We start from the raw sequence: 19,276 nt of genomic DNA, 5'->3' as shown, positions 1-19,276 counted from the left end.
TGTCAAGTACAGTTTATGATACACCCATTTTGTATCGAAACTTACGAACTGTTTTCCAGTTATTAAACTATAAATAAGTTACGCTTACTTTCAGTGAGCTTTACGTAAAACTGTGTTATTAAAAGGCAATCCTATGATATTGCCGTATATCGGTACATTTTATGATATACCCATTTAAATCGGTATCAAAACTTACGAGCTGTTTTCCAGTTATTAAACTATAAATAAGTTACGCTTACTTTTAGTGAGCTTTACGTAAAACTGTGTTATTAAAAGGCAATCCTATGATATTGCCGTATATCGGTACATTTTATGATATACCCATTTAAATCGGTATCATATCCAACGAACTGTTTTCCAATTATTAAACTGTAAATAAGTTACGCTTACTTTTTTAATGAGCTCTACGTAAAACTATGTTTAATCAAAGTGTAAAAATAAAGTAATGATTACAAAATTGTAAAACATTGATAGGAATTAACGTTTCGCACTTTACTATATTGATAATCTCATTGGAGAAAAACATTTAGCGGGCTTTTCAAGTAATCAAACTTTAATTGAGAATTTAAAAATCAAAATTGCGAATAAAGTTGCAATGGTAACCGATAGAAATTCTTCTTCTTCTCATTGGCACGACAGCCCAGGATGGGCCTTGGCCTTCTCAACAAGCCTATGCCAAGACATTCTGCCCTTAGCCAAGGTTCTCCAGTTTATTATCTTTAAAACTTGTAGGTCCTTTTCAAGACAGTCTAAAAATCTTAGGTTTGGCCGTCCTCTTTTCCTTGTACTTGTTGGCCTGGCACTGAAAACGTTTTTGGTTGTCCTGCTATCCTCCATTCTTATAATGTGGCCTGCAAATTTAATCCTTTGAAATTTGATAAATTTAATGACATCAGGTTCTTTATATGCTTTGTAAAGTAACCGATAAAAAGTATTAGGGTTAAATTTTCACCCAATCGAATTGTAAACTAAATCTGTGAAACTGTGTTAACAAATAAAAACATAATTGGATTTTTCAATTAAATATTTTTTTAATAAATAAATGTTCAATTTTTATGTAACAGCTTGTTTATCTTAAAGAAACAAAAGAAATGATGATTGTGGCGGTTGATGAGGGAAGCGATCAGGGGCTGAGTTTCCTAGCATAAGATTAAAATGTTTGTGATATCACAGAGTTATGTTGCATTTGAACTTAAGCTTATTTCAAATAAATACCCTTCTCATAGTAAGTGGTTTAAAATTGAATAATATCTCGTGTCAGGGAAAGAATCGATAGGGAGGGAAGAAAATTGCATGTTCCTGTTTAGAAATATGAGGAATTGTTTCTTATCTACACTGAATCAACTGAAATCCATCATGAGACGATCAGTGTTGTAATTTAGATGTTATAAAAATTTTATGGCTAAATATTTTGTACTTGCACCATTTTACTCATCTGAAATCGCTATCTAAACAAATGAGATATTGTATAGTGTTTATTTGTCAGCACTAAATCTAATGAAACCAAGCATGGGTCAATAGTACTAATATTTCAAAAGTTGCAGAGATTTTTGTGTAAGAAAAAGCACTATTTTTGAATAGTACTTAATTACGAAACTAAAATTGCTATCTAGTTGTCAACTACATTTGTTTATGTAATGCTTCATGCCAAACCTAGTGAGATAAAACATTAGTTGAAAAAAAAAATAATTGTACTTTTAATACGTAATACGTACAAAATAATACTTTTAATACGTAAAAACGCACTTTTGACTTTTGAAATATTAGTCTTATTGGCTCGTTTTAGGTCTTATTTGATTTAGCATAAAAATATGCATGCGAAATAATTCTTAATTTGTCGAGATGTAGACGAAGAAAGTATAGTAAATTCACAAGTACTAACTTGTACTTCATATTCATAAACTCCTTATAAATTTTAAACTATTAAACCCATTGTCTCAGGATTGGTTTCATTTGTTTCAGCGTAAAAAACTGCTTCGTGAAGTATACAGTATATGTTTAAAAATTATGTAATTAATTACCTTTTTATAAGAGTTAAATATCTTTACTGATATCGTTGAGAATAGATACAGATCATTGCTTTTACGTGTTTCCTAAAATTAACAATATTCAGAGCTCTCTTTTTTTAGATAAACAATAAATAGAGCTTTCTATAAGAAAAATTAAAAAAGAAAATTAAACAAAAAAAAATTTTTAAAATTCGCAAGTTTTTTTTTCTTTTTTTATAATCGGTTTGAGGAGCTTACCTTAAAGAAGCTAATTAATTTGTCCCCCACATTGACATCTTAAATATCAAAATCAGTAACATATATATATATATATATATATATATATATATATATATATATATATATATATATATATATATATATATATATATATATATATATATATATATATATATATATNTATATTCAAGCCATAATATAAAAGGTGTAATAACCTCAATCTGAAAAATATTGTTATGCTAGGTTTTTTTTTCTCTGCATATTTTACTAAATTTTTGAAACTATATAAGCGAATCCAAAACATTTTGCCTACATTTATAATGCATGCTTTACCATAGCAATTACATAAAAAAAAGTAACTTTTAATAATTGTTTTTTATTATTTAATTTAATATTCTTCAGAAATAATTTGGAATCGTAAAAAAAAAGAATTTTTATGTCCCTTAAACTGTGTAATTTTAAATGACGAAAGCCAAAAAATAAATAAGTAAATGAATGAAATCGATTGAATAGTTTGTTAGAAATAAAAAATAATTAAAAATGCAACTTTTTTTACTTTAATTTTTATTACTCTGAAGCCGATATAGCAGATTTTTATTTTAAAAATTTCCATAAATTTATATCTTCACTTTTTACATTGACAGTTAAAGAGAAAAAACTATCTTCAAGAACAAAAGTACAAATTTACGTTTAAAAAAATCGCACTATTATTTTTATTTCTAAAATTTAAATAAAACTAATTCACCTCATTTAAGAGCATTCTAATATTTCGAACGCTGCATTTTATAAAAATTCTCTTGAAACTTAAAATGTCTTAAATAAATTGTTGTAAGATCAGTTTCTGCTGCCATGCCGTCACACTGTATTGAATTGTAGACGAAGATTGTTTTATATCATACTTTTTTATATTGTTCAAATACAATAAAAGAATCATTAGACCTTTTGTTTGGCCGGAATGTTAAAAAATATACGATTTGATTCTATTAAAGGTGGTTAAGTTTTATAGGCTATATTGAATTATTTTACTGCTCGACCAACCAATCAGCGTGAAGATGTCTGTCAAGAATCATTGATACTAATGGAGCAAACGTCTTGGTGTACAAAGCAAAATATAACACAAAAACAAAGCTTTATTCAGCCTTGATGTTCGAAAACACGAAAATGTTCTTAATTTGATATTTTTTCTCTCTTTTTTTTCTAGCATGAAATATTTAATATTTTTTTATTATTAAATATTAACTCACAGGGAAGGGGAAAAAAACAAAGCCGAAATGCAAGATAGTGAAATTTGTTTATACAGTCAAACCCCGCTATAGTGACCACGGTTTATAGTGAACTCCCGGATATAGTGAACGAAATGCTCGATCCCGTGCCTTGCTATGCACGTATAATGTTATTTTTAGTGGATATAGTAAACCAAAAAAGTGAGGAAGTTGGATATAATGAACTTCTTTCTGTCTTCGACTGATTTTTTCCCCATTTTTTTGTAATAATTTTGAAATTTTTACTTCAAAATAAATACATATACCGATTTTTAAAACAATCTATAGAGACTAATTTTATGTGCTCGAATGGCAGGTTAGACAGGTTTAAAAAGCGGAATAACAGAAATTCACGAAAAATTATCTGAGAGTCGGAAGTGTTTCCATATCTGATGTTGAGGTTTGCTCATCAGCTAAAGATTACTAATTTTTATTTGTACGCAAGACGAAGAGTAATGAAAAATAACAAATTTTTTGCTACTGCATAATATTTTTCAGTCATTTATTTAAATAATGTGTAATAAAAGGGAGGAGTTTAGGAACCATTAGTTAAATTGTGAATCATTAGTGAACCGAAATTTCGGTCCCTTGAAGGTTAGAATGTGAATACTTTATGATATCACCGAATGATAATACATATGTAACCGAGATGCACGTGCGATTATGCAGTTAATTACCAAAGGAAAATGTTATGACGTCACTAAAAAAAGGAATCACTGTGTGATTTTATAATGGAGTGTGAAGAGCTGCTGAATTTAAAGATCTTAAGAACTTTTTTTAAATAGTATTTTACAAATAACGGATTCATTTCCTAAAAAAAAAGCATAGATAAATAAAGATTTATGAGGAATATCATTAGTCGTTGCTCACATTTGTTCTATGTTTATCAGGGTTATAATTTTAACCGAAGAAAAACTATTTTGACTAAACTACTAGTGACTGTGATTTTGGACAAATTAGTTACAAAGAGTCAAAACTGTTATAAACAATTTTGAAAGGTTTAATTTTAATTATTATTTTTTTTTAAATTGAATGTAGTTTTATAAATTAACTTCATAAAGGCAGTTGAAAACTACATTTACTAGTACCCTGATAAAAAAAATGACCGATAAAAATTATATAAACAGATAACAAATCTGAGCAACGATTATTTGAATTCTTCATAAATCTTAGGTAATTTGTCGTTTTTTTTTCTAAGAAATAAATCCATTATATGTAAAATATATATTTTTTTTAAAAATCCTTTAAAGACTTACCGTTATAATTAGTCAAATTAATTAATAAGACAGTTTATGCAAATACATTGTAGGGCTAAATAAGTACTCCTCTACTTTAAATTAGACTATTAAAACTTTTATAAAAATATGAAATTATTCTGCCGAATAATATTTTTATTTTGGAAAAAAATTCCTAAACACTGTAGTTGAACGAAATAGAGTTTATTGGAATTCAAAATAAGTGTTCATAATGTGTAAATAATATAAACCCAAAAATATTTTTATCTTATCTCTTAAACAAAATAATAAAACACTTATTTCTACACAATTTCTTACACAATGTTGAAACATAAACATTTACGATTTTTCCAATTGGTTGGTTTCATGTTCTTTTGATTGGTTATGTTATATCTAGTACTAATATGAAAAGAAGAAGATGATAAAAATTCATACTAAAACATTGATACTCATTTTTGTAAGAAGTACTATATTTAAGATATAATAAATCCTTACTAACGTTCTTAGTAACCTATTGACAATTTATACATTTTAATTGATAGGTTATTTTTTCTGTTATTTTAAAGCATCATCTTATTTATCAGATGTATCATAAACAACAAATTGTCTCATACGGTAATATAAAAATGTTCATTTTTGTAAATACGTCTCAAATTTTTATGGACTAATTCTCGCAATTTAATTACCCTTTAACCAATAACAAAATAACAATATAAATTTAGATTCTAAATAGTTTGAGATAAGGACATAAAAGCATTGAAGTTTCTTTTATAGGATTTGTTACATTTCCATACGTTGTTGGAAAAACTATAACTTTGAAAAGTTGTCACTGGGAGACTTTTCATTTGAAGAACTGAATGCTATGGAAATGAGTTACCTTAAAAGTAAGTTTTCATTTATTAGAGTGTAGTAAATATATTGTTCTATCAAAATTTTTCTATCTTATCATCAGTCATTTTTTTTTTTACATATCAGATAAATATGGAGTTTGCATGAGCCATGCTTCGGAATTTCAAAAATAGCAAATCGTCCAACCACAACTCATAAGACAAGTTTGTTGAATTTGATAAAACTTCATAAATTTTATCATTAATTTATAAAAATAAGTAAAAATTTTTGAATAATTTGTAAATTCTTAAAATTGTACTGTCTTCGTACGGGGTCAAAAAAGAAGTAATTAATAAAAAAATTGGTGTTAATCAAGTCTACGAAGTCATACTCAAAACTGAAAGGTATATACCGACACTGTTAAATAAGCTAAAATAATTTCAATGCTTTTTTATTATTTGTTGTTACTTATTACCCTTATTTTATGTTACTAAATTCAGCAAAACACTTCATTTTAGAAGTTTATTGCATCAAAATAAAATTTACCTATGCTCAGAATCATTCGTACACTGAGAAAAATAGTATGGTCAAAACTTACGTGAATATGGTAAAAAATTACCTCGTTTGTGGCTCTGTGGAAACGCTGAAAAGGTCGGTAATTTTTTCCTTTGTGCTTCTGCAATGATTTTGATCAAATTAACAACAAAATATGATTTTATAATGTGTGATAAAATTTGATAAATGTGTAAAATTTGGAAATTTTCTCAAGGCATATCATAAAAACCATTTATTAGTTTAAATTTCAGTTTCAGTTTTGCATTTTTGCATTTTTAACTAAATGCGTATTAAAAAGAATTATAATTTTTTAAAACCAGAATTTCCGGCAAACCGTTACCATATGAATGGAAAAATTACCAAATGAATCTCTTAAATACGTTATAATTTAATTTTATTTATAATTTTTTTTTTTTACCAAAAATGTTATGACCAGACAGAGCGGTAATTTTACCAGAATTTTTTTCTCCGTTTATATGATACTATTAATCACGAGAATCTTTTAAATAATTTAAAATAAGAAAAGCTCCTGGAGTTTAATTTCCAACAATGCCTAAAGCTATACTTATGAAAAAATTTCAATTTTCATTTCATTCATGCATTTTTCTTTAAAGTCCCTTCCGAACTGACAAATTGAAATGACAGAATTTTTAAGATAATGGTTAAAAATACTCCTTTACCCTGTGATGCAGAATTTTAATTAAACATATTTTTCAGACTTTTTTCAATGTTTTGTATTAATTTAGATCAAAATGAATGTATTTAGCTTTTTAATAATTTAAGGTTATGAAATGCATCGTGAAAGACCGATTTCTTTTTCTGCGTTAAAGGTAAAAACTTCCAATAATTTTTAAACAATATTTTTTTTCATAATTAATAACATAGTACAATTTTTACATTTATATAATATATTACAATTAATAATAAAACAATGATTTTTGAAATTGCACTTATTTTGAATGATTTAGATCTAAAAGAAACAGATTTTCCATCATTGAAATTTTTTAATTTAAACAATCAATTATTAGTAAATTTTTAAATTTGAATTAAAAAAATTTCAAAATTCTTTTTTTTCTCTTTTTTTTTTGATTTTATATTTCATAGCAAATATAATTCCTAGAATCTACCAGATTTTTTACTAACAATTAGACTATTTTTTCTCATTTAAAAATACCAAAATATATTTTTACTTGTAATTAGAGAGTCAGGAAAAAGAGGTTTAAAAGGAACAGCAGTGTCTCATCTGCGTAAAAGGGTGAAACTCTCTTTCCAAAATCTCAGGATCTTAATACAAATGTAACTGAAGTAAAAAGATAGATTCATAGACAGATACAAACAAATTTTTCATATTTTATTATTAAACATTACAATACAGTTTCAGATTGATGCATAGAATTTCATTATAAAAATTACATATTCATTAATATACTAAATTTAATACTCGTAAACATTTGTAAAGCTTTTTCTTGTAAAAATAAAATATCGAGACGTTATTGAATGAAATTATTAATTGGTGAATCATTAGAGGATAGAAAAATTTTGTTGATCTGAATGGGAAGTCTATCCTTTAGTTTATTTATATTCTCACATCGAGATCTCACATCGAGATTCGTATTCACAGAATTTTAAAAAAAAATCTCACATAGATTTTTTTTAATGAAACGTTGATAATATTCTATGAATATATGCTTCCTATACACACTTTTTTTGCTCAAAATTCAGATACTTTTGCAATTATTTAAAATGTGTTTTGCGCATAACTTTTTCAGTTTTTTATTTTATTTTATTATTATTTTTTTTTAACTTTTTACCGAAATCATCTCTGATTTTTAAAGAATGAGTCTAGAAAAATTATGAATGTTCAAAAAATACAGTTTTTTATTTATTTTTTAAAATTTTTTTTCTTACAAGAATTTCAGTTTTTGCCTCGAAATACTATTTTTTTCCTTTATGCAAAGGGACCATACCAAACCTTAGGGGACTGATTTACATCATGCCTATGAAAGCTAGCCTTCTTCCCCTATATATATTCTTAGCCATAGTGTTCCTAATACTTTAGTACCGTTATAATTCAGTCTTATTTTCATCTAAAATATGATATTTCACCGGCTAATTTCAGACAAAAATAAAATCAACTTAAAAATTTACACTAAATAACTTCTTTTCTTAAATAATGTTTCAAAAATTATAAAAGAGTTGTTGAAATTATTTAAAAATAAATTAAATGAGGCATTTTCGAAAAACTCACGATAAAACAAGTGATTGAGATTAATCTGAATCGAGTTTTATGTTCGAGAATTATGCTTCTCACGTTGAAATAAATGGAGAAAAAAGATTTTTCAGTTTATCTTGTTTTTCAAAAAATAAAATATATCTCCCGTTTAAGTGAATACGTGACCACAGTCAAAACCACATGAGGCCGATTGAGGCTTACAAAGTTTCACATGACCAATACGATGTCAGATCTAGTGATGTAATTATGCAGACAATTGTATAGCGGATGCTTTTATTTTTGCGCCATGTCTGGATGTTATCAAAAAAACTATTTTCTTTCAGGTTAAGGAGAAAGATTTAAGTTTCGAAGAAATACTTTGGATATTGACCTTTGGAGAAATCTTATATAAATTTTCGAAGTAAAATTTGGCGAAGATGCCTTAATTTTGAAGAAAGGAAAAAAGTTTAGAAAATAAAAACTTTCTGTTAGGATTTGGTTTTCGCATTGTATTGAGGAAGTGGGATAATTTTACTTGATAAATTTTCGAGCAAACATTTGTATTAACAACTTTCTTTGTCGTGAAATCAATGTAAATTGAATTTATAATCAAATTATATTTTTGTGCGACATGATATGTATGTAAAACTGTAAACCAAATGTAAAAATACTTTATCTGCTAAATTTTATTACTTAAATATGAAAATTATTTTGAATGTGAGAGGAAATTATATCTTATTTTATGATAATTATTCACATTTTTTCAGTATTTTATTGCTTTATTTTTCAATAACTTATTGACTTTGGTGTACGAGTTTTTAACAATACGAAATTTAGATTGCAAGATTTAAAGAATCAAATCTTGCATTTAAAATTTTGACCATTTTTCGACAAGCTAGAGCACTCAGCTCAATCAATTGGAGCTCCATGTTTGGTAACAATATCAGTTCAATCATTTCTGCTCCGCTACTATCACAATTAACTCTATGTTATAGACGAAAGAAATTTGTTTGAAAATATATTTTGATACTTATTAATTATTAAAAACAATTCAATAGTTACTAAAATAAATCTGTTTGATTATCGGAATTGTACTAATAATTATTGTATTAAATATTTGTACTAATAATAAGTAGTCTGAATTTCTTTTTCATTTGTATTCAAAAATTTATCTACAATTTATTTTGTAAATTAAAGAAATTTCAACGATGAGTAGCTGTTTCTCTCAGATCTAAATAACTACAAATAAGTGCAAATTTGAAAAATATTGTTTGGAAGTAAGCCGTGTTTGAAGCATTTTATCTATAAAGCAAAAAAAAAAAAAAANATGCTGTATTTCATAACCATAAATTATTAAAATGCTAAACATAATATTTTTCACTTATTTTGACCTTAATTATTACAAAATAATGAAAAAAGCATGACAAATATGTTTAACAAGACATTCAGGTGTTCCATAATACTTCAGCTTCCAGAGTGTTTCACTGTGTAAACTGTCGAAAGCCTTTACAAAATCTATGAAATTTAAGTATACTGTTAATTGCCATTCAATAGATTGTTCGACTATAATCTTTAATGTTGCAATGTGGTCGACACTAGCTCTGAAACCTACTTGTAGAGTATAAAGAAGGGAACAAAAAATGCACTATTTCACATCTAACAAACTTTCAAAAAAAATCTTTTTAACCAGATTCGAAAAAAAAGACATTTATAAAATGGATATAAAATTTAAATGACAAAATGTACAGTGTATAAAGTAAATAATACCACGAAACTGGAGCGGTAAGATATTACCTGATAAAAAACATCATTCGCTTTGAAAATATATAAACAGGAAATAAAAGTTAACTTATTTCAAGAGTTCAAAAGTAGGTGCTCATTTCCAATAATTGCCAGACGTGAATGCGAAGAAGTAAAAATGATTTGAAACTTTCATAAAATTGCTTTCTTTTTTTTTAAGGTAACTTATATAACTTTCTTACATAATTCTTCTTACATCACTTATTCTCAAATCATATTTGTTTCTACTCATGCACGTCTGGCAATTCTTGAAAATGGGCACCTATTTTTTAGTGCATTTCGACTATTTCCTATTTATATAATTTTGAAACGAAGATTATAATCAGGTAATGTAGAGTATATAGTTTCGTATAGAAATATGTCATATTAAAGTTTTAATTAAAAGAAAAGTTAAATTTCGCCAATTTAGTATCTAAGTAACAAGAATGCAAAAACGGTGAAATTCACAATTTTAAACTGATTTATTTGTGTATGTTAACACTAAAGTGCAGAAATTGGTTACTCAACAGTGTCTAGGTGATGTGTTGATTAAATAGGTTAATCCGTTAAAGTGTCGAAATTTGTTTCATTTCTCAAGTTACCTAGATAATCTAAAAATTTATTTAGATAGCCCTGGGGAACAAATTTTTTGTTGTATTTATACAAATAATTGATCTTGTCTCATTCGGGAGTCACGCTGAAATTAGTTTTGCTCCTAAGGCAAATTTTTTTAATGACATTTTTAGTCTATTTTTTGTCGAAATGGTCAAGTTTAAAAACGTTATATATAACAGGAGGTTGAATGAATCTAAACGACGATAAATCTAAACTATGACAATTCTAAGCGATGACAAATCTAAACGATGACAAATCGAAACGATGACAAATCTGAACGATGATATAATTAACATACTATGATAAACAGAACTCTCTTATTTCTGAAAAGTAAATCTTAACCCATTTTTGGTCAAAAGTGCATAAGCGCACCATTTCAATAAATTTTTTTTTATTAACACTATCACGTATATTTCTCACTAATTTTATTTTACTGCTATTTTTAAGGGTTCAGAAGACATCTATAAAATATTAGTAATTCAATGGGAGTAAACTCTTTCTGTTGAAAAATTTTCAAAATGCGTTAGTTTTTTTCACTTGAAACGGTTATTGACTAATTCGACTTTTTGAAAATGCATAATTATTCCTCTTTGAGATTAATCATATGTTTTTATGATGGATAAAAGTTGCATATAATTATTCCGCTTGAAATTAATCATATGTTTTTATCATATAATTTTGTGATGGATTAAAGTTGCGTAGAATTATTCCGCTTCAGATAAATCATATGTTTTTATCCTGTGCTTTTGTGATGGGTTAAAATTGCATATAATTATTCCGCTTGAGATTATCACACGTTTTTGTGATGGATTAAAGTAGCATATAACTATTTAGCTTGGAATTAATCATATATTTTTATAGTGGATTAATATTGCATATAATTATTCCACTTAAGATTAATCATGTGTTTTTGATGGATTAAAGTTGCGTGTAAAGATAGATTAAAGATGTATATAAAATTAAAATAAAATAAATATCATTTAAAAACCAGTGTTCAATTAAATACTTTGCTCCTTACTTTGGTCAATAGTGCGTATACGCACCATTTTATTTTGTTAAATAAAGTATTATTTTTCATGCACGTAACTTTTTGTGCCTTAATGAATGTAATTTAAACACATTTCAATGAAAATAATACCACGTTTTATAAAATTTCTAAACTTGGCCTAAAATGGGTTAATAACGAAACACTTATGCAGCAATTTTGCGCCACCATTGGACGCTAGGCTCAAATGGATGATATTAAGCGATTTTTAATGCTTAAAATTTTAATTATATGACATTAAACAGGGTACTTCAAGGGTTTTTAAGAATGCAATAAAATAATTTTATTTTTGACATTTTCTTCGGTACAGGGCCGGATTAAGCGCACGTGGGGCCCTAGGCCATTCAAATTTTTGAGGCCCTTAGATTCAATTTTTTTTTCTCGTATATTTTTTATTTATTCAAATATAAAAGTATTTATATAATCTTTTCATTATTTATATTTTAAATTTGCTTTCTTAAAGCAAATTTAAAATAAAAATAAACAATAAATTAAATTTTACTTTTTTTTTGTTAAATTAGAACTAAAAAAATTATTGTATTTAATTAATATACTCGTATATTTGAAATTGATTTTTTTTTAAAAAAATCATTGTTTTTCGTAATTTTTTTGAACTTATTTTCAAAAATTTTTTTAAGGGGGCACCTAATCATTGGGGGCCCCAGGCCTAGTTTGGACTAATGGGTAATCCGGCCCTGCTCCGGTGGAAACTCCTCTTCCCTATTCTCCTATTTAAAACTATCAAATCATTTTCAAACTTACTAAATTAACTTGCAACATTTTGAAGACATAATCTGAATCTAAAACACGTTATTATTTATTTAAATTATTCTGCTCTCCTCACCTCATGGACACACATGACAGGCGACCGACTGGCCTATTCAGTAGGGGGACAATTGTTAGCGTAAAAAATTGTCCGTTCATAGCTCACGTCCAGAATGATCGAGCCATGACAAAAGCAATTGCCAACCACTATGGATCAACGAAGATATATTCCTTGAAGATGCTCCAGTAAGTCAACCTGGAAGCTGAAGATGATGATGAAGGATTCTGATGCTGGCCTTGGACTCCTTGTTAGTGAAAATCGAGTTCAAAGGAGCGGAGCGTTATACTTTCGTTTTGACCTTCATGCATGCTTGAATACCGGTGATTACTTTCTTGTCTCTATTTCTTCTTTTTACCGATTGGGAGTGTCGAAATATTGGACATTTAAGAATTCATAGTTTTGATCAGTTTGATGGGACTCTCAGTGTGTCGCTCTTTTGTTACGGAGTGAAATTTGTGAGGTGTGACGGTGTTTGTTAATTTTTAATTAGGATGAGTTTTTGATATACTTCAAATGTGTTATCTTTTTGGGTGAGGTATTGTTTTTTTTAATGAGTTCTATGCATAAAATATCGATGAAATAAATGCTTTTTTCAACAAAAAAAATTATGCGAATCTTTTAATGCGTTTTTATCGAATCGATGAGAATTTGTATTAATAGATTACACTTCATTTTTTAAGGCAACACAACGTAACGTTTTTTTTTTTTTTTTTTTAAGTGAAATAATTATTCATAAAAATGACAAAATTCAAACATTTGATTCCTTTCAAATTATAATTCGTGAAATATATTTTAATGAATTATCTGAGATTAAAACAAAGACATGGTGGAAGTGATTGGATGCCTGAGATTAACTCTTCTGTTAGATGCTCCTGGCAGGAGCAATATAATCACATAAGGAAGCACAAAATTAAAAAGAAGGAAACAATATAACAATTTCCTGTAGTGCCTTCTTAAGTCACACTTAAATGTAAAGAATAGTTAAATTTAAATAGACTAAAGCTTCCCTATTAAATTTGTTAGAAAATCATAGCTTATTCTTTGTAAACTATGCCTTCATACTTGTTTGAGAAAGATACTTTTAAATAATTTAACTAACATGAAAATGATATTAATACAGTTGAAGTTACAGTGCCGTCTCTTGCCGCCATTGCATGAAACTCACTAATTTTACTTTAACTCGTGCTATATTTTGGCTAATTATTAATGATTATACTGTGATCAATGATAATGTTAAAATTCTATACAAGTTAAAACAGATATTCTTTAAAAAAATAAATCACCCCAACCTTAATTTATTTTTCAACTTTAGTATTTTTAATTTTCTTTCTTGCCTTCGTTAGTGACTATAATTTAAAAACAGAAGATACAGTCTGTTCAACAATTTCTTTTCATAACTCCCTACATTCTTGCAGATATACACTGTACTCTCCAACCTTTGAACTTGTCATGAATTAAAGACTATCAAAATAGCATGCACATTTTAAACACATTCATCGCAATCACTTTTCTTCACACTTCACCTTCAATTATTCTCCTTTCTTCAGACATTCATTTCATCTTCAATTATTCACTTTCCTTCAGACTCTCTTAATTATTTTAACCAACATGATTTTCTTAAGCAACTATAAAATTTCATTTAATAGTGTGGGTGGTTTTGCTATAAGGATTATACTAGACTTTGTCCGATTTTTGTAGTTATTTTTTTTTATTTATTTATTTTTTGTTTAAATATTGATTAATGATCCCCTAATGTAAAAGACCTGGTAATTTCATTAAAAAAAAAAACAAATTCTAAAATTTGCGGTTTTAATAGAATACCTTATTTAAGTTTATGTATGGAAGATAAAAACATTTGACTGTAAATATTTGGCCTACATTTGGTTGTTTTTAAACAAATGAGCAATAATATAATCATAACTAAAATGTGATATTTCATGATCTTACAAAGTTTTTATCGATTTTAACCATAATTCTCTCTAAAGTGTTTTGTGAATCGTAAACGAACTAAGTACATTTGCTCCCTAAAAGTGTTCCTCGCAACCCTATGAGACACAGGAGTTCCAAGACTTAGCTCTTTTTCTTTTAAGAAGCACTGATTCTTGATACTAATAATTATATTCAAGCACAAATGTTTGGAAAATTGCCCCACCATGGAGGCATTGTCAAAAATTCATGAAATTTGCTTCACATATTACTGATAGGGATATAAAAAATATGCACAATACTGGTACATGTGCTTTGTAAATCTAATCATTTACAGGTCTTACCTCACAATGCATTTTATGTGAGTTTAGTTCGATTTGCATAATTCTTTCATGTTATTGCAATTTTCACAAGTATAAGTGTATCTAATCAATTAATCCATTTATTTAATATTTTGGTCATTTTAAGAAATAATTCAAGTAAAATGCAAGTGAAAAAAAAGCCAAATTTAAATATATATATTTAATCTAGCAATTCATTTAAATTACGAAAAGGATATGTATTTATAAAAACTAGCATTACTTCCCATCAAAGTTTTAGATTCGAAATTTCTTTTCGTCGAATTTGTCAATTCAAATTTTCCTGATAAGCATTCTCAGCGTTTATAACAGTTCTTTCACGTTTTCATTCAACGAAAACCGTAAAACAGCTTATACAGAACTAGACAAGATATTGCTCCAGCCCTGTAAATTTAACTTTCAGACATACAATCTAATTTTAAAAGTATAATTGATAAAACGAGAACAAATGTCATTCTCAACATTTAATATTTTCAAATTAATTAAAGGTCTTTCTGTGGTAATTTAATTAATATATTCACAATTGCTAACTAACTATATTTATGAAGACAGAGTTCCATTAAAATAGAAAAGATCATTTAAGGCTCCACAGTCGAAAAAAAATTAAGAACCGCTGCATTAGTCCATTGTTTTACGCTAGTTACTCTAATAAGTCCACACAAAAAATCTCTTTTAACTTATTCATAATTTATCCACATAATTTAAAATTATTCGTCGAGGATAATTTCGAATACAGTTTCGCACAAATAACTGCTAAATGCTTAAAATCACCCGCAAGCAAACAAACAAAAAAAAATAGTGCTTAGTTTAAAAACTACCATTGCACATGTAAATTAATTAAGAAAAATAATAATATTTTTAAAAACCATGTTTTTGTAGTGGAGAATAATAATTAAAAGACAAAAATTTGAAATACGAAAAACGTGGGCAGCATGAAATACATAACAGTAATAGTATGTGTGCTCATGAGAATATATGTATGTGTATCTGTAATTGTATCTGAATGTGGATGTGGATGTGGTTGTGCATGTGTATGAGTAAGAAAATGTGTATATGTATGTGTATATGTACAGTTATGTATTTCATGCTCCCCACGTTTTTCGTTTTTCAAATTTTTATTTTTTAATTATTATTCTCCATTACAAAAACGTGGTTTTAAAAATATTATTATTATTATTATTTTGTACTCACTTCCAAAATCACAATTTTTTCACTCACTGTACTGTACTCAAAACTTTTCAACTGACATGCGACACTAATTTGAAATAAATAATCGACAACAAAAGACAATCCCGAAAATATTAATTTCTCTTTAATTTTAATTCCATTTTACTTTGTCTTTTTTCTCTTCATTTTCATGCATTGTCATCCAATTCTGAACTATGTGCCAAATTTGAAGACTGTAGCTAGCCGTGAAGTTAGTTTAAAATCGATTACAAAATTCCACCCGAACNGCTGAAGATGATGATGAAGGATTCTGATGCTGGCCTTGGACTCCTTGTTAGTGAAAATCGAGTTCAAAGGAGCGGAGCGTTATACTTTCGTTTTGACCTTCATGCATGCTTGAATACCGGTGATTACTTTCTTGTCTCTATTTCTTCTTTTTACCGATTGGGAGTGTCGAAATATTGGACATTTAAGAATTCATAGTTTTGATCAGTTTGATGGGACGTTCAGTGTGTCGCTCTTTTGTCACGGAGTGAAATTTGTGAGGTGTGACGGTGTTTGTTAATTTTTAATTAGGATGAGTTTTTGATATACTTCAAATGTGTTATCTTTTTGGGTGAGGTATTGTTTTTTTTAATGAGTTCTATGCATAAAATATCGATGAAATAAATGCTTTTTTTAAAAAAATAAAGCGAATCTTTTAATGCGTTTTTTATCGAATCGATTAAAGTTTATATTAATAGATTGCATTTCATTTTTTAGGCAACAGAACGTTTTTTTTTTAAATGAAATAATTATTCATAAAAAATGACGAATTTCAAACATTTTATTCCTTTAAAATTGTAATTCATTAAATACATTTTAATGAATTATCTTAGATTAAAACAAAGCCATGTAGAGGTGATTGAATGCCCGGGTTTAACTCTACTATTAGATGCCCCTGGTAAAAGTAATATAAACACATAAGGAAGCAAAAAATATAAAGAAAACAATATAATTAACTATTTCCTATAGTGCCTTCTTAAGTTTCTCTTAAATGTAAAGAATAGTTAAATTTAAATGGCCTGAAACTTCACTATTAAATTAGTTAGAAAATCATTGCTTATTCTTTGTAAACTATGTCTTCATACTTGCTTGAGAAAAATACTTTTAAATAATTTAATTAATATAAAAATGATATTAATACAGTTGAAGCTGCAGTGCCGTCTCTTGCCGCCATTGCATGAAACTCACTAATTTTACTTTAACTCGCGTTATATTTTGGCTAATTATTAATGATTATACTGTGATCAATGATAATGTTAAATTTCTATACGAGTTGAATTAGATGTTCTTTAAAAAAGCATCATTCACCCCAACCTTAATTTATTTTTCAACTTTAGTATTTTTACTTCTACTTTCTTGCCTTCGTTAGTGACTAAAACTTAAAAACAGAAGATACACTCCGTACAATAATTTCTTTTCGCAACCCTCTACATTCTTGCAGATATACACAGTGTTCTCTAACCTTTGAACTTGTCATAAATTAAAGACAATTAAAATAACATTTTAAACACATTCATCGCAATCACATTTCTCCAAACCTTCACCTTCAATTATTCACCTTCCTTCATACTTTCTTAATTATTTTGTTAAGTAACTATAAAATTTCATCCAATAGTGTGGGTGGTTTTGTTATAAAGATTATACTAGACAATTATTTGTCCGATTTTTGTAGTTATTTATTTTGTTCAAATATCGATTAATGTAAAAAAGCTGGTGATTTCATTTTTAAAAAAAGCTCTAAAATTGATGGTTTTAATAGAATACCTTACATAAGTTTATGCATGGAAGATAAAAACATTTGACTGTAAATATTCGGCCCACATTTGTTTGTTTTTTAACAAATAAGCAATAATATAACCATATCTACACTGCGGTATTTTCATGATCTAATAAAGTTTTTATTTATTTTAACCAAATTTCTCTCTAAAGTATTTTGTGAATCGTAAACGAACTAAGTACAGTTGCTCCCTAAAGGTGTTCCGCGGAACCCTATGGGCCACAGGAGTTCCAAGACTTAGCTCTTTTTTTTTAAGAAGCACTGATTCTTGATACTAGTAATTATATTTAAGCACAAATGTTTGGAAAATCGCCTATCATGAAGGAATTGTCAAAAATTCATGAAATTTATTTCACATATTACTGATAATAATATAAAATATGCGCAATACTAGTACATGTGCATTGTAAATCTAATCATTTGCAGGTCTTTCCTCAGAATACATTTTACATGACTTTGGTTCGATTTGCATAATTCTTTCATGATGTTACAATTTTCACAGGCATGAATGTATTTAATCAATTAATCCATCTATTTAATATTTTGGTTATTTTAAGAAATAATTCAAGTAAAGTGCGAGTGAAAAAAAAGCCAAATTTAAATATATATATTTAATCTAACAATTCATTTAAATTATGAAAAGGATATGTATTTATTAAAACTTGCATTACTTCCCATCAAAGTTTTAGACTCGAATGTTTTGTTTTTTTTTCTCCAACGGCAGGCACTGAATTTGAATCTTTGCCTATACTATGCCAGAACTGTTGCTCATTTCGCGTTACCCAATGGGCACCTGTGAACCAAAGTCACGGAGGCGAGCAACATTGCCCACGCCACACTTCCACGAACCCGTTTTATAGGTTGGGCCACATTCACACATCATACACACAACAGAGGACAGCACAAAGAGAGAGAGAAACATTCATGCTCATAGCGGGATTCGAACCCGCAGCCTATGGCTTCGCAGTCAGGCACGCTAACCGCTCGGCCACCTGGCCGGCAGACTCGAAATTTATTTTCGTCGAATTTGTCGATTCAAATTTTCCTGATAAGCATTCTCAGCGTTTATAACAGTTCTTTCAAATTTTCATTCAACGAAAACCGTAATACAGCTTATTTAGGACTAGGCAAGATATTGCACCAGCCCTGTAAATTTAACTTTCTGACATACAATCTAATTTTAAAAGTATAATTGATAAAGCGAAGACAAACGTCATTCTCAACATTTAATATTTTCAAATTAATTAAAAGTCTTTCTTTGGTACTTTAATTAATATATTCCCAATTGCTAATTAATTGTATTTATGAAGACGGAGTTCCACTAAAATAGAGGAGATCATTTAAGGCTCCACAGTCGAAAAAAAATTAAGCATTAGTCCATTGTTTTACACTAGTTTCTCTAATAAGCCCACACAGA

The 19,276-nt window shown here is 27.7% G+C and overlaps 1 protein-coding gene across 2 annotated transcripts in view; it reads left to right on the top strand.

The window, feature by feature from the left end:
* Positions 1-19,276, top strand: part of LOC107446306 (protein C-ets-1) — a 179,895-nt gene that overhangs the window by 17,984 nt on the left and 142,635 nt on the right. The window contains exon 2 of one of the 2 annotated variants that reach the window (XM_021145116.3): positions 5,500-5,609. The exons of the other annotated variant lie outside the window; for it this stretch is intronic. The gene's annotated coding sequence lies outside the window, so the exon portion shown is untranslated. The remainder of the gene's footprint in view (positions 1-5,499; positions 5,610-19,276) is intronic. 2 annotated transcript variants of the gene reach the window in all.

The sequence above is a fragment of the Parasteatoda tepidariorum genome, chromosome 2, assembly GCF_043381705.1.
Source record: "Parasteatoda tepidariorum isolate YZ-2023 chromosome 2, CAS_Ptep_4.0, whole genome shotgun sequence".
Classification (NCBI taxonomy): domain Eukaryota; kingdom Metazoa; phylum Arthropoda; class Arachnida; order Araneae; family Theridiidae; genus Parasteatoda; species Parasteatoda tepidariorum.
Note: the sequence above shows the minus strand (reverse complement) of the source record. Positions and strands in the feature narration are given on the sequence as shown.